This window comes from Phyllostomus hastatus, unplaced genomic scaffold, assembly GCF_019186645.2.
Source record: "Phyllostomus hastatus isolate PE091 unplaced genomic scaffold, TTU_PhHast_1.1 phas_contig_64, whole genome shotgun sequence".
Lineage (NCBI taxonomy): Eukaryota > Metazoa > Chordata > Mammalia > Chiroptera > Phyllostomidae > Phyllostomus > Phyllostomus hastatus.
In genome coordinates this window covers 10,752,944-10,775,225 of record NW_025333928.1, presented here as the reverse complement: position 1 = coordinate 10,775,225, position 22,282 = coordinate 10,752,944, and the positions used below count along the sequence as shown (strand labels likewise).

Here is a 22,282-nt window from a genome sequence, read left to right as displayed (position 1 = left end):
GCTGTGGAAAAGTTTGTCAGCTCCTCAGTAAGTTAAACACAGAACTATTGTATGACTCAGCCATCCCTCCTGGGTACGCACCCACGAGATCTGAAAATGCACGTCTGCCCAAACCGGCACGGCAGGGTTCACAGCTGTGCCACTCACAACAAAGACCAGGTGAACACAGACCAGCGTCCGCGGCTGATGAAGGGCGGAGCAAGTGCGGCACATCCGCGCGGTGGATGCTGTTGGTCATCGAAGATGCATGAGGTACCTGTGCTTGCTCTGGCAGCACGCACGCTGACATTGGAATGATGCAGAGAAGATTAGCATGGGCCTGTGCAAGGAGGACTTGCAAATTTGTGGAGCGGTCCACATTAAAAAAAAAACATGAATGAAGTACGTGCCACAGCATGGATGAACCTCACACACATATTGAGTAAAAGCAAAAAAAGAAAAATGAAAAAAAAAACCCCAGACACAATAGACCACGTGTTAGATGATTTGATTTATATGAAAAGCCCAGCAAAGAAAAATGAAAATCAGCTCAGAGAGGTGATTAGTGGGGCGTGGGGGGGGGGACGAGACTGGCGGCAAACAGGTTGGGGGGGGGGCTTTTTTTTGTCGGGGGCTAGAAAAGGCAAAGGAAGGCTTAATCTTAACACTTAAAAGAGGTTTTTTTAGAGACAAAGAATAATGGTATGCGCATTTATGATGTCTTACTTTCCCTGGAAAAATATTGCGTCATGATTTTTGTGACGTTATGTCTTTCAACTAAACAGCACACTGAAGGAAACCAAGAGGGAGCAACTAACTGGAGGCGGGGGCTGGAGGCGGGGGCTGGAGGCGGGGCTACCGCCAGCCCGCTGGGGCATGCCCTGCAGACAGTCCTCTGAAGCTGCTCCGTGAGCAAATCGTAGCTGTGAAGACATTCCAAGTGGCTTCCAGGAGGCGGCCACGTGTGCCGACAGCCCTGTGGACAGAGCAGTCTGGCTGGCCACCTCTCAGGACAGGTGTTGTCCAGAGTTTCCTGGAGCTGAGGGGCAAAGGGTTTGAAATATACCTTTGCTCTTTTGGCCATTTCATTTCCACCCCGTCTGGGGCTGTGGATAATTTGGGGGGCCTGGGAATAAAGCTGTCCACTACTGGTGAAGTGACAGATGGACTGAAATGGGAGAGTGGGCTGGGCTCAAGGAAAAAACAGGGACGGGTGGATGGGTCCAAGAAAACAGAACCCCCTCCACCTCAGCAGTGGGGTGAGCTTTGCAAAGCCTTCTGCATCATATAGGAGGGTCTTTTGGGGAATGTTCTATAATTCTACGGCGGTGGCGATGGCACAAGTCAGTCACTTACTAAAAATCTTTGAATTGTTTAAAGTCATTGAAATTTTGTGCTATGTAAATTACACCTCAATAAAACTGTTAAAATAAAAATAAAAAAGAGGAAACGGGTTGAAGGAGGGGTGTCCAAATATTTCCCCCTCCCCCAGACCTCTTGGCTGAAATGCACATTTAACTACTTCCTCCCCAGTGACCGGCTCTAAATACTAAGGGGTGTTGGGAGGGTGTTAAGAGATCCGATCACGTCTTCCTTCTGAGATCTTGGGGACCATGCTCATGAGACATACACAGACCTGAAGGGACCCCTCAAAGGACCCTTCCCTCAACACAGATCTATTTCCGAGGGGACCCATGTTCACCCCACTAGACGTGGTAGCTGTTAAATGTTACCTTTTGAAAGTATCTACTTTTTAAACGCAAGCGAGTGCATTCTGCCTACTCACTAAATTCTGACTTGAGCACTCTTGAAAATGTAAATTGGATAGAGGCCCTCCTCCCTGGAACCAAATCTGCCTTCCTTGCATTGTCCTGCGAGGTCCCGTGTGGTGTGCAGGACACGTGACTTCTGTGACCCTGGCCCCTGGCATTCCTTTGCTGGCGCACTCTGGCCTGCTGCTGCATTCGCAGGTGCCTGCAGTGAGCCGCGTTGCCCCGAGCCCAGGGCCTCTGCGCTTGCAGTTCCTTCTGCCTGAGATGTCTCCCTGTGGCTGGGTCCTGCTCGCCACCCAGCGTGCCCCGGAATGCCTCTACCTTGACCTCTCATTGGTTTTCTGTGACAACTAGTTCAGTTTCTATGATAACTTGTTTGGTCTGTCCATTATGCCTTTGTGTTTTCTGCTTCCCACTAGGGTACAGGATCTAGGAGGCTGTTACTTGTATGTATGTATGTCTGCGGGCGTCCCCAGTGCATACTCAAGGGACTGCTCAGTGTCTGTGGGTAGAAGTCGAGAAGGAGACAGAAGAGACGGTTGTGTGTGTGGGCGGGCAGAGGAGTAGATGAGTGGGCAGGTAGAGAGAAGGGAAGGGAAGGGATGGAGACGGGCAGGCAGTGGGAGGGAGGGAGGGGGGCAGGCGGAAGGGAGGAGCGATCGAATATCCCTGGGCTGACGCACATCCAGAAGCAGAGCCGTGAGCCATCGAGAACATGGGCTCAGAAACCCAGAATAGTTCAATCCCTATTCTGCCACTCACCAGCTGAGTGACCTTGGACAAGTCCCTTCACCTCTCTGAGCCCCAGTTTCCTTATCTGTAAAGCAGAAATGACGATGATGACGGCAATCATAACTATTTTCTTGAGATATTATCAGTGAGATGATGTACCCTTAAAGTCCTTGGCACAGAGTAAGCTTTCAGCAAATGTTAACTTTATTTTACTATTCCTTCTCTGGGTCTTTCTTCCATCACCACAAATAACCGATTCATGGTATCAGAAAACTCACTCTAAGGTAAAAAGAAAGGGGAAAAAAAGCTGGCTTTTTTTCCCAAGATCTGTTCTCCACGGAGTGTGTGAGATTTCGGTAGCAGAGGAGAGAACTTCCACAGGGCAAACATCCCTTCACATCAGTCACAGGGGAATTTGGACCAAGTTCCTCAAAAACATGTAGAAAAAGAAAAAAAATGGAAGAAATAAATAACAAGATGCTTTCTCTTTTTCTTCGGAGCCAGTCATGTGGGTCAGCTGCAAAGTGTTTCCCCAAAATGAGTCAGCAGGGAAAGAGACGGCATATGGGTTTGAGCCGACCTGCGTCATCAAAAGAGCACAGAATAGCCCCTGTCCACCCTGGGGACCTCTGGTCCCCGTTCGAGCCCATCTCCACAGGCTGCTGCAGGCTGAGGAGTCAGGCACAGCACAGTTCAGCCCCCAGCTGTGACACTTCTTAGTTTGGGTGGCATTTCAGCCTGCTGAGCCTTGGCTTCTCCACCCGTAGAATGGGAGCAATCTCATCTGCCTCACAGGGTTTGTGGGGTAAAATGGGGTCCCCTAGCCGCCTACAAAAGGTGAAAGAGTAACAGTTGCAACAGCAGCGGCCATTCTCTCACCCTCTTCAGGCGGCCGGGTGTGAGTTCGCTGCACTTTGTTCCCTGGCTTCTTCCAGGGTCTGCCAGAGACAGCCCGCCTTCCCACAGGCCCCCGGCTTGTCAGCAAGACGAAACTCTCTTTAGGATTCTTTCCTCTATCTTCCTCTTCAGTTCCCCTGTGTTAATAATGGCTGTGCCCCAACCCCCCCTGCCATCCCCACCCCCTGGCCCTGTGGCTAGGTGTTCCCATTCAACAGATAGGCAAAGGGAGGCACTCGGAGAGATGGTCTTCTCAAGGGCGAGGAGACAGGGTCCTGCTCCCTGCAGCACGACAGCAGGGGGTTGCATTCAAAGGAAACATGACCGAGGAGTCTGGGAGGGGGTCCCAAACTCAGGCCTCTACGGGGCCAGGCAGGCAGCATGCCTACGTGAGACAGACGAGGCTGCAAACTCTGGAAGAGGGGCTGCGGGGGGTGGGGTCACCACCACCGCCCCACCGCGGGACCTGGGCCCTTAGTGTCTCTGAGGTGAGAGGTGGACCCTCAGGACCAGCAGGCGCCCAGTCCAGCTATGGCAGCGCTGCACCACCACTCTGAGCCTCAGTTTCCACATATGTGAGAAGCGGTGGTTCAAGGCTGCTCTGCCTGCCTTATAGGTCATGACCTTGAGGCAGATGTCAGTCACCCTGGTAACCTCAGGCTGCCCTGCCTGCCTTAAGGGTCATGACCTTGAGGCAGATGTCACCCAGTTGCCTGGAATGTTTTCCTAGCAGGTGACCTTTGAATAGCAGTGTGCCCTGTCTGGGGGCTGGGCTCCCTTCCACTTTTTTCTCACTCTCTCTGGGGAGGAGCCAGCTGCTCTGTGGGCGGGGCCGGTGGGGAGCTCTCACCACATCCTCCTCCTCCTCCTCCTCCTTCCTCTCCACCCTGCACACACTCTGGGCCAGGGGTGGCAGCCACTGCCTCTGAGAGACCACTGGTGTCTCTGCCGCGGGACTGACGGGCTTGGGTTCGGATGTCTGCCCGCTTCTCCCTGGGTGTAGCTGACAGCCTGCCCGCCTGCCTGTGTGTTGGTCTCTGTGTGTTTGTCTGGCTGGCCTCCTGCCTGTTCTCTTGACTTCTCCTGTCTGCCTGCCTGCCCAGCCGATCGAGTGGTCCCTGTCGCACAATGACTACCTTCTCTCCACGTGTGACCTCTTTGGGGCGTGACTGACCATTGCCTGGCTTGCCTGCCCAGAGCCCAGCTTCCGTCTGTGCAGGTGACAGGCTGTTCGCCCGTCTGGCAGGCTGTGGGCTCCCACCCCAGACCCCTGCCTGTCCTCTGAGACCCTCATCCCCCACCCTACACTGAGCTGCCGCCCCTGGGACCCCACTGGATTGCCCCAGACACCTGGAATGGATTTCTGAGGGAGAAGCTGGACTAGCAGGTAACCGGGCTCTAGCCACCTTTTCTACCCAAGAGGGCCCAGGCCCTGCCTGAGGAGGAAGGCGCAGAAGGTCCTGCACCCTCATCACGACTGGAGACAGGGAGTGAGGCCAGCAGGGTTGGGGTCGGGTTTTGCTCAGGGAGACGGGAGGGCCTTTGTGTGGGTCTGCTGGAGGCCTGAGGGCCTGAGGGCCTGGGGCTGTGGCATCACTGAGATGACCCCAGAGCTGTCTGTGAAACCAGCCTCCAAAAGGCGAGGGGCTAGAGAGGGAAAGCTGGCTCCAGATAGAACACGACTCGACAGTCCTCGTGGTTCTGGGCAGCTGAGCTAGGCAGGGGGGACATGGGTGTGACTGCGTGACCACTGCTAGGGGACCCATTTTGGGGGTGGGTGACAGGCATCGACTTTGTGCCAGCTTCTGTGTTCTAGCTCCTGTATTTTATGTAACCCTTCAAAACAAGTTGGTGTGCCCATTTCATAGACAGGGCACACCAACAGAACTGAGGCTCTGAGAGGTAGAGTGACTTTCCCAAGGTGACTCAACCACTACGTGGCAGGGTAAGCAGGTGACTCGAGGGCTGGTCCTGCCCTCCACATGCTGTCTCCTCATCTTTCTCATGAAAGCACGGGGAACAGCTGACGGTGAGGGGCGACTGGTTCCGTGTGAGCACAAGGAGGAGCGGAGAGCGCGGGGACAGGAGGCCACGGCTGAGTCTTGAAGGGCGCCTTGATTTCTGACTTGTGAATGAATGGAGAGGAAGGAAGGAGCGGGCAGACGCGTTCCTGGCGGAGGAGCTGGGACAGAAAGCTGCTGGAGTGGGGACTTAGGACTTGTGGAAGGAGTGGCAAGTGGCTGCTCGGCGGGAGCAGGTCACCCGGGGCAGGGGGTGCTGCTCTGGGGCCGCTCTGGGGCTGCGTTCCCCTGGGGGAAGTGCAGGGGTTTCAGAAGCACATGGCAGAGGGGGAAAACCTGGTGAGTTCAAAACCCAGCCATGCGGCCTCCTCGCTGGGCAAGCTTGGGCAAATCTCTGCACCTGTTTTAGCTGTATGGAGCCACTGTGTTCTCATCTGTAAAATGGGAACAAAAGCAACTCCATCCTTGTGGGACTGGTTGTGAAGATTCGAAGTTATAAAAAAATGAAAGGTGCCTGCTGGAGCCCTTCCCAGGAAGGGAATTTGCATCACGAGGAACCTGGAGCTCAGGGAGGAGAAGGGCCACTCTCCAAGAGCAGGAGAAGGTGCAGGCCGCCCTCAGGAACCTGCAGCCTTTCCTCTTTCATTCCCAGGGTCTGGTGCTGCTGGCATTGGCTCAGCCTGCTGCAGGCACTTGAGGGTCTCCCACAATCCTCCCAGCCCGGGGGAGGCTGCGGCCTCATTTGGCCCACTTCGCAGATGGGCCTGTGGCTCTCTGGGGCAAACCTTGCCCCAGGCCCACTGTGACTGTAAGATGCAGAGCTGGTGTGGACCCCCAGTTTGTTAGGCAGCAAGGCCACAACCTGCTGGACAGGACAACATAAAAGTAAGACACATAGTCCTCAGGTACCTCCTGAGAGCGGGCACTGGGTCAAGGGGGCTGGGCAGACCCCAGAGCATCGGCCCTGATTGTCTGTTCCCTGGGGCGGGCTCAGCAGAAGGCCTGGTACTGCCCACCCTACGCCTGGCAGGGCGTCTGGGGCCTGATAGCCCGTCAGTGGAAGAAGCTAGGAGCACTTTTGTTAGGAGGTGGCCGAGATGCAGGGCCAGGACAGTGGGGCAAACAAGGCACAAGCTGAGCTCTCAGCGGCGCTGCAGGCTGGCACCTCCCAAGAGTAGCAGAGAGGGGGGTTGGAGGTGGGGGTTGGAGTCTCTAAAGGGTTGTGGACAGTGAGTGGAGGCATGCTGGGTATGGAGGCCAGTTCAAGAGGAGGTGGAAAGAGGAAAGCAGGCCACCAGAGATCCTGTGGGCACCAACTTCTCTGCAGCATCACGATCTTCCTGGTGCCTGATTTAAAAAAGAAGAAGAAAAAGAAGGAAGAGCACCCCTCCTTCCACAGCCAGGGAGGGGAGCCAGTGCCTTCACGGTCAGGCGGGGGCCCTGCACCTGGCTTTCCTGCGCACCGCAGGTTGTGGTGTGGGGCTTCGGGATAAGCTGGACCTGGGTGTGGGTCCCAGCTCCGTCACCAAGTACCTGCGTGACCCTGAGTAAGCCATTGGCCTTGCTGAACCTCAGCTTCCTCCTCTGTTACATGGAAATAAGAACACCTTCTTGGGCTTATTGTGACATCTTGTTCAATGCATTTTTATTGCGCACCTACTGTGTACCAGGGACAGTCCCGGGTCCTGGGGCTGCCGCAGCACCCAGACAGACGGAGCCAGCTGTGGCGAGGAGGGAAGGGCATGGCAGTGGCTCCCAAGAAACAGTAGCTGTGGTGTTTTGCTTTCAGTATTATCGGCAATAATCATGTTGTTATTAGCTAGGATACCTGGCATATGCTAAACCCTCAGTATATGAAAGCTTTTATCATGATTCTACTCCCCACTCCACAGATGGGGAAACTGAGGCTGGAGAAGGGTGGGGTTTGCCAGGGCCCCTCAGGCAGTCATTTACAAGCAGGGGGAAGGAAGCTGTGGAGGCAGGAGAACAAGCGCTTCCCAGTGGCCCCTTCCTCACGTGCTCCTCCCTGACCTGCCCTCCAAACTGGAGGGGTGGGGAATGGGGGGGGAGGAGTCCCACCTCCACCCTAGACTCACAGGTGCCACCCCCCACTCCTTACCCTGGCCCCCAGCCAAAGGGACTTTTTATGACAGCTCAAATGAGAGCTCTGAGTAAACTTGGAAATTCTGAAGCAACCTGAGAATGTTCACTTCCCCGGGGTGTGGGCAGAGGACACCTGCAGCAGGGACCCAGCCTGCTGGTCCCCACAGTCCCCAAGGAGGGTCTGGTTATGCAAATTGTCCCCAAGGAAGTTTGGCAAGTGCACCAATGAGGCTCCCTGCTCAGACCCTGGTCCCTCCTTGCTGTGCAACCAGGGGCAAGACCCTGGGTGTCTCTGGGCCTCCGTTTCCCCATCCACCAGAAGCCCTGATGATATAGACTGGGATTGGACGTGCAAACTTTCTCCAGGGCAAATCAGTCCCATTCATGTTATTTGGCGAGGGCCAGGGCAGGCTTGTGGGGGCCTGCTGGGCAAGGAGAGGATAAAGGCAGGTTGCCAGACTTGCTCCAACCCTCCCCTTGTGGCCTCAAGCAATTTTGGTTTAAAGCATTTTAAATTTTTCTGCCTTACAACCAGCCCCTCCTGCTCTGGGCAAAATGGAGCTGGAGTGAGACGTGGCTGCAGGAGCTGAGCGGGGCTGCCGGGCTGGGCGACGTCACCCAGCCCGATGGAGACTGTGGGGTGGTCAGGGACTGCACAGGCAGGGAAGGTTGCTGGGAGCGGGACAAGGCTTCTCAGCCTGAGAGGCCACACAGGCTGGCAGAAGTTCCAGCAGGGAAAGGCTGCTCATGTCCTTGTCATGGACAAGGACTCTCGGCTGGGCTGGGAGGGGGCGAGGGAGACTGAATGCTTCCGTTGGGGGCTCAAGGCTGTGCGCACTGGGAGGCAGGCCCTGCCCTGCCTCTCCCACTCGGCTCCGCAGATGAGGCTTTAACACCATGTCCCGGCGTACCTGCCCTCAGACCCACCACGCACCCCTCGTCACTGGCAAAAAACAAAAGTAAAAGGAAACTAAAAGTATTCATACACCTATGGTGTGCTCAGCACCTGCCTCACACTCCCTCACGAGGCCAGGGCACGGGGCACTGCCCCGTTCTAGAGATGAGGGAAACTGAGGCTCAGAGAAGGGAGGAGATGCGCTCCGCGTCCAACCGTGAGTCAGCGGTGCAGCCTTCTTTTGACCCTGGGCCACCTGGCTGGTTCCTCCCCAGACTGAGAGCTCCCCTTAGGTACGAACTAGCTGCTGGACCCTGGGCTACCCGTCAGTCCTCCAAAAGTTCCTTGTGACTGCTCTGATGACAGCAGTCACAGTCACTCAGACCCTGGAAACAGAGGGTGCTGCCCAGGGTGGGGGAAGTTCCTGGGGACTGTGATGAAGCTGGTGGGGAAACCGAGACCTTTTGGGGGTTGCCTCAGGCCACTCCTTGTATGACTGGACGCCACAGTTCTCAGCCTCCCGCACTCACTCCCATTCTGCTTCAGCTGCTCGTTAGTGCCTGCTGTGCTGCAGGCCCCAGCCTACACACGGGGTGGTGGTGAGCAGCGCAGGCAAAGCTCCCAGCCTCTGGGAGCGCTTGCTCCGGGGCAGAGGAGGTCACAACTACAGAAACAAGAACCTGTGCTAGACCAATCCTAGCTTCGCAACGGTGAGCAAGGACACGGACAAAGGGGTGTGGCACAGGGAACTGCAGCTCGGGCCAGGCCCGTCTCCAGCAGAGCAGACTGCTTCTCTGAGGAGGCGACGCTGCAGTGGAATTCTGAGGAGGACAAAGCCATGAGGCCCAGGGAAGTGCTCTAGGGTGGGGGTGGCACGTGCAAAGATCCTGAGGTGGGGGGAAAGTTGGAGCCTTGGTGCTTTTGTCCTCACCAAGTACATAAAGGTCCTCATTGCAAGGAATTTAAGAAAGAGGGGTCAAAAACAGTAAGATTTAACTTTGAAGTATAGTCTACAGAGGATTTACCATTGAGGTCAAGCTTCAAGATTGGTTAGGATAGAAAGCATACTCTTTCATTTAGTCACTCATGTAACAAGGGTTTGCAGCACCTATGTGTCATGCACTGGTCAGCCACTGGGGATTCAGCAAGCGGCCGAGAAACACACGGCCCCTGGCTGGGGCGTGGCTCAGAATGTCCTAACAACACCATGCACGAGTGGTGTATTCTGGTGGAGGGACAGACCCCAGAGGAAGGAGTGACTCATACTCCTAGGGGAGGTCAAAGGCTTACAAAGGAGATGACATTTGAACCGGGTTTTAAAGACTGAGTAGGAGGCCGACAGTCAGCCAAGGTGGGTGGAGAGTGCCCGTGGCTGTGCAGCGCGAGTGGGGTAAGCAGGGAGGCTGGTGCAGTGGTCGGTTGTGGGCGCACCTGGAGTCCAGGGCGAGCACTGCAGGGTGGGAGGAACGCTAGGGGCAGACCCTTAAATCCCTTGAATGCTGGGCTGAGGAATTGGGGGTCTGCACTGAAGGGCAAAGAGGAGCCTCAGAAAGCCATAGCTGGAGTGGGATGGGGCCACGGCTGAAAGCAGGTCGGGGAGGAGGCCGGCAGGAGGGAAGGTGGCCAGGAGTCCTTGAAGACCAGGAATAAACTAGGAGCCCTTTCTTCTGTGTTCCCTTTCGGGAAGTCCCTGGGTCTTGATACTTCTCCTTCTGGTCACCCACTGGGGAGTCCCTCTTCACCCACCCATCTCTTCTTGGTCCCTATGGGAAATGGGTCCTTGTACTTCACCACACTCCTCACCTTTCACTTTCAACTCCCAGTCCCCACCTGAATCACCCTGGAGACGGGGACTGGCTTGAGGAACTAAGTGGATCCCATTCCTGAATCATTGGTGAGGGAACAAAGACACAGAGAAACCAAGAATTTGTGTTCTTTCCAGTTCGGGGTAGTTGTAAACATGCTGCTGCAGACAGCCTGGCACACGCCTGCTTGTGTGCACACACACACACACACACACACACACACACACTTCCCTCCGGTGCGCCATCCGGGAGTGGAATTGGCGGGCGTTCTGGTCAGCCACAGTGTTCCGGAGCGGTTGTACCAGTTCACACTTCCACCAGACAACTGTGTCAAGATTGAGAGCTCTGGTTACTCCAGTTCCTTCCAAATGCTAGGAACAGTCTCTCTCTTTCATTTTAGCCATTCTGGGTTGATTGATGTGCAATTGTATCACATTGGCGTGTAAATTTGCATTTCCTTGATGAATAATGATTTTGAACACCTTTAAATATGCTTCTTGGCCATTTGGATGTCCTTTTTTATAAAGTGCCTGTTAAACTTTTTGTTTATTTTTTTAGTTTTTATTTATTCATTTTACAGAGAGGGGTTGGGGGAGAGAGAGAAAAACATCAATTTCACTTACTTGTGCATTCATTTGTTGATTTTTTAAAAGATTTTATTTATTCATTTTTATAGAGAAAAGAAGGGAGAAAGAAAGAAAGGGAGAGAAACATCGATGCATGGTTGCCTTTCACGTGCCCCCCACTGGGGACCTGGCCTGCAACCCAGGCATGTGCCCTGAGTGGGAATTGAACCGGCAACCCTTTGGTGTGCAGGCCGGCACTCAATCCACTGAGCCACACCAGCCAGGGCCTTTTTGTCTATTTTTTGAAAATTGACTTTTGTGTTATTTATTATTGTTTTGTAGGAGTTCTCTATATATCTTAGTACAGATAACTTTATATGCATATGTGTATATAATAATTATATAATAAAATTATGTATTAGATAGGTAGAGGTATAATATAGATACAGCTATAGGTATAGATATAATCTCCTCCCATTTCTTTTTTTTCATTATGTTCAGTTGAACAAAAATTCTTAATTTTAATGAAATTCGATATATCAGTCTTTTTTTATGTCTAGAGCATTGTATGTGCTGTTTAAGAAGAGTTGCTTGCCCTAAGGTCATGAAAATAATATCTATGTCTTCTTCTAGATGCTTTATTGTCCCATCTTTCATATAGGTCTACAGTCTATCTGTAATTTATTTTTATGTACGATGAGAAGTAGAGCGTCAAGGTTTATTGTTTCCATGTGAATATCCAATTAACCTGCCATCGCTTTTTAAGGCTGTGCGCTGCCCACGGCTGGGCAGCGGGGCCTTTGTTGGAAGTTCAGTGCCGTCTGTGTGAGTCTGTCTCTGGACTGTTCTTTCCCATTGGGTCGTTTGTTTCTCCTCGCAACAATGCCGCATTTTCCTTCAAGTTGTCTAGACTGTCCTCTGCTTTTTGCATTTCTGTGTAAATTGTAGAACTAGCTTGTCGATTTTCACCAGAAGAAAATATTGCTGGGGGGTTTTTGAACCTTGGGTTTACATTGAAACTTTAGTTCAGTTTGGAGAAAATTGACATTTTTTAAAATATAGTCAGTCATCCCTCAACAGCCACAGGTGATTGTTTCCAGTATCTCTCGTGAATACCAAAACCCAGGCATGCTCAGGTCCCTTACATAAAATGGGATAGTGTTTGCATATACCCGGCATTTGCATAGTGGCGACAGCATGGTGTGCCCACACACCACTTCATTCACTGCAGCCTCTGACAGCCCCATTCTACTTTCTATTTCAGTGAGTTTCCTTACTTTAGATACAGCTCGTAAGTGGAATCTTGCAGTACTTGTCTTTCATCATTGGCTTGTTTCAATTAGCATAAAGTCTTCGGAAATCATTCATGTTATTGTATCTGGCAGAATTTTCTTCTTTTTTTAAGGCTAATTTTCCATTGTGTGTATACAACATTTTCTTTATCAATTCACTGGTTGATTATCTTAGGCTGCTTCCACATCTTGACCGTTGTGAATAATATTGAAATGAACATGGGCATGAAAATATCTCTGAGATCTTGTTTTCAATTCTTTTAGGTACATACCCAGAAATGAGATTGCTGGCTTACATGGTAGTCCTATTTTTAATTTTCTTAAAGAAACCCCACACTGTTTTCTATAGCATTTGCAACATTTTACAATTCTACATCCTCACCAACATAGTAGGCATCTTAATTGGTGTGAAGTATTAATTCATTTTGGTTTTGATTTGCATTCCCCTTATGATTAATGATGTTGAGCACCTGTCAATACACGTGCTAGCCATTTGTTTATCTTCTTTGGAGAAATATCTATTCAAGTCCTTGCCCATTTTTTCAATTGGGCTTTTTTGATTTTGTTACTACTGAGTTATAGGCATTCTTTATAAACTCTGAATATATTCAAAATAGGATTTGCAAATATTTTCTGTCATACTGTAGGTCACACTGTCATTCTGTCAATTGTTTGCTCTGCTGCACATAGATTTTTTAGTTTGAGGCTATGTTTGTTTTATTGCTTGTGATTTAGGTGTCATAGCCAAGAAATAACTGCTAATCCCAATGTCAAGAAGTTTTTCCCTATATTTTTTTTCTAGGAATTTTATAGTTTCAGGTCTTACGTTTAGGTTTTTAATTAATTTTGAGTTAATTTTGTATATGATGTAAGATAAGAGTCCATCTTCATTCTTTTGCATGTGGATGTCCAGGTTTCCCCACCTCCATTCGTTAGAGACTCTCCTCTCCCCATTGTGCAGTCTGGGCACCCTGTCAAAGATCGTTTGACCATGAACACAGGGTTTGTTTCTGGGCTCTCTCTTGGGCTCCAGGTGTCTCAATACCTACTTTGTCTCCCTTGATGCCAATATCTGCTTTGATTACTGTAGCTTGGTAATGTTTTGAAATCAGGAAGTGTAAGGTCTTCATCTTCATTCTTCTTTCTCAAGATTGTTTTGTTTATTTGGGGCCATGTGAGATTCCATACAAATTTTAGGATCTTTTTCTATTTCTTTAAATAATGCCATTGGGATTTTGATTAAGATTGCTTTGGCAATTAAAAAATACTAAGTCTTCCAATTCATGAACATAGAATACTTTTCCATTTATCTGTGTCTTCTTTGATTTCTTTCAGCTGTTTCTTGTATAGTTTACAAGTCTTACCTCCTTGGTTAAATTTACTGCTAAGTATTTTATTTTTTGATGCTGTTGTAAATGGCATTGTTTTTTAATTTACTTTTTGCTTTGTTCATTGTTCGCACATAGAAATGCAACTGATTTTTGAGTGTGAATTTATATATGCCACTTTGCTGAATTATTTATTAGTCTAACAGGTTTATTATGTGGAATCTTTAAGGTTATTTATGTATATAAGATTGCACCATCTGTGAACAGAGATAATTTCACTTCTTCCTTTCCAACCTGACTACCTTTTATTTCTTTTTCTTGGCTAATTGCTTTGGATAAGATATCCAGTATTATGCTAAATAGAAGAGACAAGGGTAAGCGTTATTGCCTTGTTTCTTATATTAGAAGAAAAGTGTTCATTTTTTAATTTCTTTACTACTGAGGTAAAGAAAGGGTTTTCATTTGTGGCTTTTATTATGTTCAGGTAATTTTATGTTATTCCTAGTTTGCTGAATGTCTTTATCATGAAAAGATGTTGAATTTTATCAAATGCTTTTTCTGCATCATTTGAAACAATCATGTCATTTTTGTCTTTTATTCTGTCAATATGGTATATTTTTGTATGTTGAACCATCCTTGTATCCCAAGGTCAGTCCCACTTGTTTGTGGTGTATAATCCTTTTTCACATGCTATTGCATGTAGTTTACTAGTATTTTGTTGAGGATTTTTGTGTTAATATTCATCATGGATGTTGGTCTGGAGTTTTCTTTCTCTGGCTTCGGTATCAGGTCAGTGATGGCCTCATATAATGAATTTGGAAATGTTCCCTTCTCTTCCATTTTTTGGAAGTGTTTGAGAAGGATTGGCACTAATTCTTCTTTAAACATTTGGTAGAATTCTCCAGTAAAGTTATCTGGTCCTGGGGTTTTATTTGTTGGGAACTTTATTATTATTATTATTAATTATTATCATTATTACTGATTCAATCTCCTCACTAGTTATAGGTCTGTTCTGATTTTCTATTTCTTCATAATTCAGATTGGTAGATCACATGTTTCTAGGAATTTATCCTTTTCTTTATACCCAATCAAGTTTGTTGGTGTATAATTACTCATAGTAGTCTCTTATAATCCTGTTTATTTCTACAGTATTTGTTATAATAGCTCCTCTTTTTTTCTGATTTTAGTTATTTGAGCCTTCTATCTTTATTCTTAGTCTAGCTAAAGTTTTATCAACTTTGTTGATTTTTAGATATACAGTAGATTATTATATTGACTTAGTATCATATCTTTTTTAACAATTATAATTTTAATAATTTATCTGTTGGATATCTGAACTTTTCCATACATTCAATCCTTATATTATTCCAATCCTTATAGTTTTCTAGTCTTTATACATTTATTTCTTTTTCTTGCCTTATTGCACTGACTAGGACCTCCAGCACAAGACATTCTTGCCTTTTTCCTCTCCTCAGGAGTAGTGTTCATTATTTGTCCACTGGGGATGATGAGAGCTATGTATGTTGTATGCATGTGTGATCCTTAACAGATTAAAGAAGATCCCTAGTTTTCTGAGAGTGTTTTAAAAATTATGAATGGGTGTTATAATGTATTAAATGTGTTTTCTGAACTTATTAAATTTCCATGTAACCTTCTCTATTCTGTTAACATGGTGAAATAGATTACAGTAGTCTCCCCGTATTCACAGGGAATACATTTCAAAACCCCCAGTGGTTGTCTGAATCCACAGACAGTACCAAACCCTTTTATTGTATATATACATACTTATGCTAAAGTTTAACTTATAAATTAGAAAAGGTTCAAGAATAACTGATAGTAACATAGAATAATTATAACAATAAGATGCAATAAAAGTTATGTAAATATAATCTCTAGCTCTCTCTCAAAATATCTTATTGTACTGTATTCACCCTTCTTTTGGGGATGATGTCAGGTGATGAAATGCCAAACTTATTTTTAAGTCTGTGTAACCGTCCCTTAGTTGTTGTAAATGGCCTGGTGTTACTCAGTTCAGGGGTCATCGTATAATCTTAATGCTTTCTGGTGCAACATATTGTCCTCGATCAGAGCACATTTTCTGTCCATGTCTTCCACCCACAGATTCAATGCCTTTTCCATCTGAACTCAGCACTTACAACATATGCACCGTGGCTGTAACTTTTGCAGTTTCAAGTGTGACAGTAAAACTAACACAAATTTCTTTTTCTTTTTTCACAATATCATGGGTAGTAGATTTATTCTTACTGTAGATCTTAGCAACCTCAGCATATGATTTTGTTTCTTAATAAGTTTAGAACTTTCACTTTTTATTTTTAAATATTTTTTAATTTATTTTTAGAGAAAGAGGAAGGGAAGGAGAAAGAGAGAGAGAGAAACATCAATGTGTGGTTGCCTCTCAAGCACCCCCTACTGGGGACCTGGCCCACAACCCAGGCATGTGCCCTGACTGGGAATCGAACCAGTAACCCTTTGGTTCACAGGCCAGCGCTCAATCCACTGACCCTCACCAGTCAGGGCTCACCTTTTTGTTTAAAGGAAGAAACACTGTATGGCTTCCCTTTGGCATATCTGAATTGCCAACATGACTGCTCTTGTGCTTTGGGGCCATCATTAAATAAAATGAGGGCGACTTGAACACAAGCACTATAATACCATGACAATGGATCTGATAACTTCTGAGAAGCCTAAGTGACTAGCACATGCAGCATATAAAGCATGGATACACTGGACGGAGGAATGATTCGTGTTCCTGGCGGGGCAGAGTGGGACAGTGTGAGATTTTATCACACCACTCAAAATTACACACAATTTAAAATTACAAATTACTTATTTCCAGAATTATTTACTTACTGTATTTTTCGGACTATAAGACACACATTTTACCACATTTTTTGCTCCAAAATTTTTTTTCCTATTTTCCTCCTCTAAAACCTAGGTGCATCTTATGGTGCAGACCCCAGATGCACCTAGGTTTTAGAGGAGGAAAATAGAGGGAAAAATTTTGAAGCAAAAAATTTTGAAGGTAAAAAAATGTGTCTTATAGTCTGAAAAATACAGTAATATTTTCAGACTGTGGTTGACCATGCATAAATAAAGCCACAGAAAGCAAAACCATAAAAAAGTGGAAACTACTGTACTGATTTTCAGATGTTGAACTAACCTTGCATTCCTGAAGTATATACCTCATGTGGTAATGGTGTATTATCTACCTTTGCATATATCATTGATTTATTAATTTTTTGCTTAGAATTTTTGTATGTACATTTATTTGAGCAATTGACCTATAATTTTATTTTCTTATAATGTCAAATTTTGGTATTAAGTTTATGTGTTTAATTTGAGTATTTAGTTTATTTATATTTAATAAAAGTACTGACATGTTTGAGATTAAGTCTATTATCTTGTTATTTTTTTTCCTTTTGCCACATCTGTTCTTTGTTCCTTTTTTCTTCTTTGTCCCATTTTTTCAGAGGAATAAAGTTTTAAAAATTATTATTCTATGTTTTCTGTCTATTGTTAATTATACTTCCCTTTGTAACTCTTTTAGTGCTTATATTAGAAATTACACACTTTTGGTCAAGATGCTGGCATAGGCAAACACAGCTTGCCTCATTGCACAACCACATCAAAATTAAAACTAAAATATAGAACAACCATCACTCAGGAACATCAGAAATTGAGTTGAATGGAAGTCTGACAACTACAGAAGTAAGGAGACCACATCTATCCAGACTGGTAGGAGGGGCGAAGACATGGAATACATTGTTCCCACATCCACGTGCGATGCATAAAAATTCTGGAGTGATATCTCAGGAGCAAGGTGTCCCAGCCCCAAACCAGGCCCCCAGACCAGGGGTGTAGTACCAGGAAGTTAAGTCCCTATAACTTCTGCCTGCAAAAACCAGCAGGCATTAAGTCAGTGGCAGAGATTTCTAGAGTCCCAAGCAGTTCCTCTTAAAGAACACACACAGGGACTTACTCAGACTCACTCCCTCTGAGCTCCAGCACCACTGGGATAACAGCTTGAGAGGCACCAGCGGCATACGGGCAGGAGCTGAAGTGTTCAGCACCAAGATGAGAGTTGGGAAACAGCTTTCTCCCAGACAGAAAGGTGGTCAGAAACCATTGTCCCTTTTCTCTCTCTACCCACTGAACCACACCATGCAGGGCACATTGTCCCTTTTCTGAACCCTCCCCCTCCAGAACCACAGAGCTGGCAGGCTGGTGCCATGTATGAGACTATCAACCTGGCTAACACTGTTTGCCCTGCCTTGGAGATCCCCTGAGACTCCATTCTACCCAACTTATAGGCCTACCCAAGCTGCTTTTCCACATGACTGACTGGCTTTGGATCATGTTTCACAATTTCCTAAATCATCTCAAACAAGGAACAGCCAATTTCAGTGAGCCACCAGCCTGTGTACTTCTTGCTAAGTGACTCCAGGCCAGGCACTAACAGCAACCAGCCTAGATTCACAGCTTGGCTTTAACTGGGAATCTCCAAGCCCAGCACAAGTAGCAGCCATCTCAGATTGCTCTAAGCTGAAACAGAGTGACCCCAGGCAAAGCACAGGTGAGACCTTGGTCTGCACCACCCGGGAAAACCCAAGGCCAGCATACCCAGTGGACAGACACAGACCATGCTGGAACACCACCACCCTGCCCCCACACAGCTGATCATCCATGGAAGGCAGAGGTTGGTGGTCAGTGGTCACAGCTAGTCCTTGCAGACTAGCCTGGGTAAATCCCTCCCATTGACCTTCCAGCAGCAATCAAGTTTCAACTGCAAGAGGGGGGAGTACTTGGCCCACACAAAGGGCACACCACCAGTACCCAGCCTGGGTGGGAGGGGACTCTGTGCCACTGGACCCTGCAGGAAACCTGAAAGGATAAAGTCAGCACCATTTGCTGTCATGGCACCATTTGCTGAACAGGCCTGTGACCTTGTTAAACCTGACTGCCATTTTCTCTTCTGAGCTTGTGGCCCCAGGACTGGACATTACTGGACAGTAAGAACAGAATGTAACTAACTGCTCCCTACAGCCACAAGCAGAAGATAACATTGGAATAAACTGCAGCCTCCTGTTACAATACTCTAACAGACCAGGGGCCTCACAACAGCAAACCTCCCACCCTTTTTAGATCCAATTATAATCCAATGAGAGCTCAAAGCCCCCACCCCATAATGCTGGTGCAACTCTCCACACCATGCTCCTCTCCTTTCTTGGAGGGTGAATAAAAACTTTACTCTCTATACTTTCTTCTCTTTGTGAATTCTTTCACAGCCTGCATCACCACCCACCCTGACAACACATACTACATTGGGTCACACTACCAAGACAGGGAATCATAACAGCTCTAATACATAGACACAAACACAGGGAGGCTGCCAAAATGAGGAAACAAGAAAGCATGGACCAAATGGAAGAACAGATCAAAACTCCAGAACAGGAACTAAACAAAATGGAGATAAGCAATCTATCAGATGCAGAGTTCAAAACAATGGTTATAAGGATGCTCAAGGAACTTAGTGAGGACCTCAACAGCATAAAGAAGATCCAGTCAGAAATGAAGGAAACACTAATTGAAATAAAGAACAATTTTCAGGGAAACAACAGTAGAGTGGATGAAGCTGAGAATCAAATCAATGATTTGGAACATGAGAAACCAAAAACAACCAATGAGAACAAGAAGAAGAAAGAAGAATCCAAAATAATGAGCATAGTATAAACAGCCTCTGGGACCACTTCAAGTGGTCCGACATTTGCATCATAGAGGTGCCAAAGAGCAAGAAGAGAAAGAGCAAGAAATTGGAAATCTATTTAAAAAAATAATGAAAGAAAATTGCCCTGATTTGGTGAAGGAAATTGACATAGAAGTCCAGGAAGCACAGAGAGTCCCAGACAAGATGGATGTACAAAGATGACCACACCAAGACATGACTATGGAGAATCATGGATACAGAGAGCCTTTTGATTGTTGCCAGATGGGAGGGGTATGGGGGAATAGGTGAAGAGGTGAGTGATTAAGAAGTACAGATAGGTAGTTACAGAATAGCCATGGGGGTGTAAAGTACAGTACAAGAAATGGAGCAGCCAAAGAACCTAGGCATGACCCATGGATATGAAAAGTGGTGTGGGGTGCCTGAGCATGGGGGAAAAATTGGCACAACTGTAATAGCATAATCAATAAATCAATAATATATATCGATATTTTTGGAGTATATCTTATGTTAGTATCTTTATCACTTCCCAGTCAGTGCTGTGACCTACAACTTTATTCACTCTTTCTTACCTTTGGGGTATCATTATCATGCATTTTAATTCTGCATACAGTTTAAACCTCATAATTTATAATGATTACTATCATTATTACTGTTTTAAGCTACCAATATTCATTTATATTAATACTCTCTATTGTTTTTTATTCCTTTTTGTGGTAACTTTCTTCCCATCTTGGGATTCTTTTTCTTTCACCTGAATAACTCACTTTAGTGTACATTTTGATGCAGGTATACCAGTGACAAATTCTATCAGCTTTTTTTTGGTCAGAAAATAGGTTTATTTTGTTTTCATTTAAAAAATTTTAGGATCTCATTTACATATATAAATACCTCTTTTAAAGTGTACAATTAAGTGGCTTCTATTATGTTCACAAAGTTGTGCAACTATTACCGCTGTCTGCCTGCCCGACATTTTCATCTCTCTAGAAAAGCCCTGTGCCCCTCAGCGCCTCTCCTCATTCCTCATCCCGCCAAAGCTGCAGCCCCTGGCAACCACTAGCTACTTCCTATCTCTACGGATTTGCCTGTTCTGGACATTTTATAGAAATGGAATCAGGTAATATGTGGCTTTTTGTTTCTGGTTTATTTACCTTAGCATAAATTTTTGAAGCTCATTCATGTTTCAGGATATGTCGTTACTTCTTTCATCTTATGGCCAAATAATATTCCATCGTGTGGGTGTCCTACATTCAGTCTGTGCATTCACCAAGAGATGGAAATGTGAGTTGCTTCAAGTTTGGGGCTGTTATGAATAATGCTGCGGTGAACATTTGTGTACCAGGTGTTGTCTGTGAATGTGTTTTCAACTCTTTTCGCCATATACTAGGGCCAAATTGCTCAGTTATGTGATAACAGTTTACTATATTGACTTTTACAAGTTTATACTGAGTGACTGCAAAATTGTTTTCCACAGCAGATGTACCATTTTACATTGCTATTAGTGCATAAGGGTTCCCATTTCTCCACACCCTTGCCCACACTGCTTACTTCCCTTTCTTTAAATAACAACCATCTAGTTGGTATGAAGTGGAACCACACTGAGGTCTTCATCCGCATTTTCTTCATGACTAATGACACTGGTCATCTTTTCACATGTTGGTTGGTCATTAGTGTAGCTTTCTTGGGGAAGCGTCTACTCTAATCTTTTGTGCATTTTAAAAACTGGGTTTTCTTTTGGATCTTGATTTATCAGAATTCTTTTTATATTCTGAACACTAGGCCCCTAGAAAAATATATGATTTGTGAATATTTTCTCTCATTCTATAGATTGTCTTTTCATTTTCTTGATAGTGCCCTTTGAAGCACGAAAGTTCTAAGTGTGAAATAGTTCAGTCTATGTTTTCTTTGGTTGCTTGTTCTTCTGGCGTCGTATCTGAGGAACTATAGTGTTTAGTCATTTATTTGCTTTGTTTCATTTTGTTTTGGGGGAGAATGCCCTAGGAATTTTGTATACAAAATTATATAATCTGAAAACAGAAACACTTTACTTCTTTTCCTTGACTTACAGCCTTGGCCAGAACCTCTAGCACAATGTTTAATAGACGCCACGGGAGCGGACGTCCTTGTCTTGTTCATCTGAGAGGGAAAGCTTTCAGGTTTTCGCCATTAAGTATGATGTTAACTGTGGGGTTGTAGTTGGTTCCTTTATCATATTGAGCTTAACTTCTTTTTTTTTTAAGGTGATTTTTGCTGGATATAAAATTTAAGTTGACTTTTAAGTACGTATGTATTTATTTTTTATTTTTTAAAAAGATTTTATTTATTACTTTTAGAGAGGAGATGGGTTGGAGAAAGAGAGGGAGAGAAACACCAATGTGTGGTTGCCTCTCATGTGGCCCCAACTGGGGACCTGGCCTGCAACCCAGGCACGTGGCCTGACCAGGAATCGAACTGGTGACTCTGGTTCACAGGCTGGCACTCAATCCACTGAGCTACACCAGCCAGGGCTACTTTTAATTTTTTTTTAAAGTTTCCCTATGATGTGTTTAGATGTGGTTTTCTTTGTATTTTTCCTTTTGGGGTTTTGTAGCACTTCTTAAATCTGTGACAATGTTTTTTCCTAGTTTTGGAAAATACTTAATGCAATAATCATCTCTATTATTGCTTCTGAGTAGTTCTCCTTCAACTCCAAACATGTGTATTTCAGACCTTTGCACAACATCTGATATGTCTCTTTTCTGTATTTTTAAATTTTTTTCTGCATGCTTCACTCTCAGTATTTTCTATTGATCAGTTTCTCAGTTTACCAATCCTTTCTTCCCATGTTTCTGATCTGTTGCTAAATCCATTAATTCAGTCTTTATACATTTTAGTTATTGCATTTTCATTTCTAGGGTTTCTGCTTTTAAATAGATTTCATATTTCTGGTGGAATTCTTGAACATGTTAATCATAGTTATTTTAAAATCATATCTGAGCATCATTTTCTGAATCACCTATGTGTCTATGTCCATTGCCTCTTTTTCTCTTTGTTTTTGGGCATTCAATATATTTTTTTTTTTTTGGTTTTCCTTGTCAATTTAAGTGAGTGCCGTACATTGCATATGAAAAATATAGAGGCTTTGGATAAAGCTAACTTTATCCAAACCT

The 22,282-nt window shown here is 45.9% G+C and overlaps 1 protein-coding gene and 1 non-coding gene across 2 annotated transcripts in view; both read left to right on the top strand.

Annotated features, from left to right (window-relative positions):
- The first annotated feature begins 258 nt into the window (after nt 1-258).
- On the top strand, nt 259-364 carry LOC123825720. The gene has a single exon (XR_006786945.1). It is a non-coding gene; the product is annotated as a U6 spliceosomal RNA (small nuclear RNA).
- Nucleotides 365-4,268: 3,904 nt separating this feature from the next.
- The window catches only part of IL21R (interleukin 21 receptor), a 36,241-nt gene continuing 18,227 nt past the window's right edge, over nt 4,269-22,282 (top strand). The window contains exon 1 of the mRNA XM_045849324.1: nt 4,269-4,767. The gene's annotated coding sequence lies outside the window, so the exon portion shown is untranslated. The remainder of the gene's footprint in view (nt 4,768-22,282) is intronic.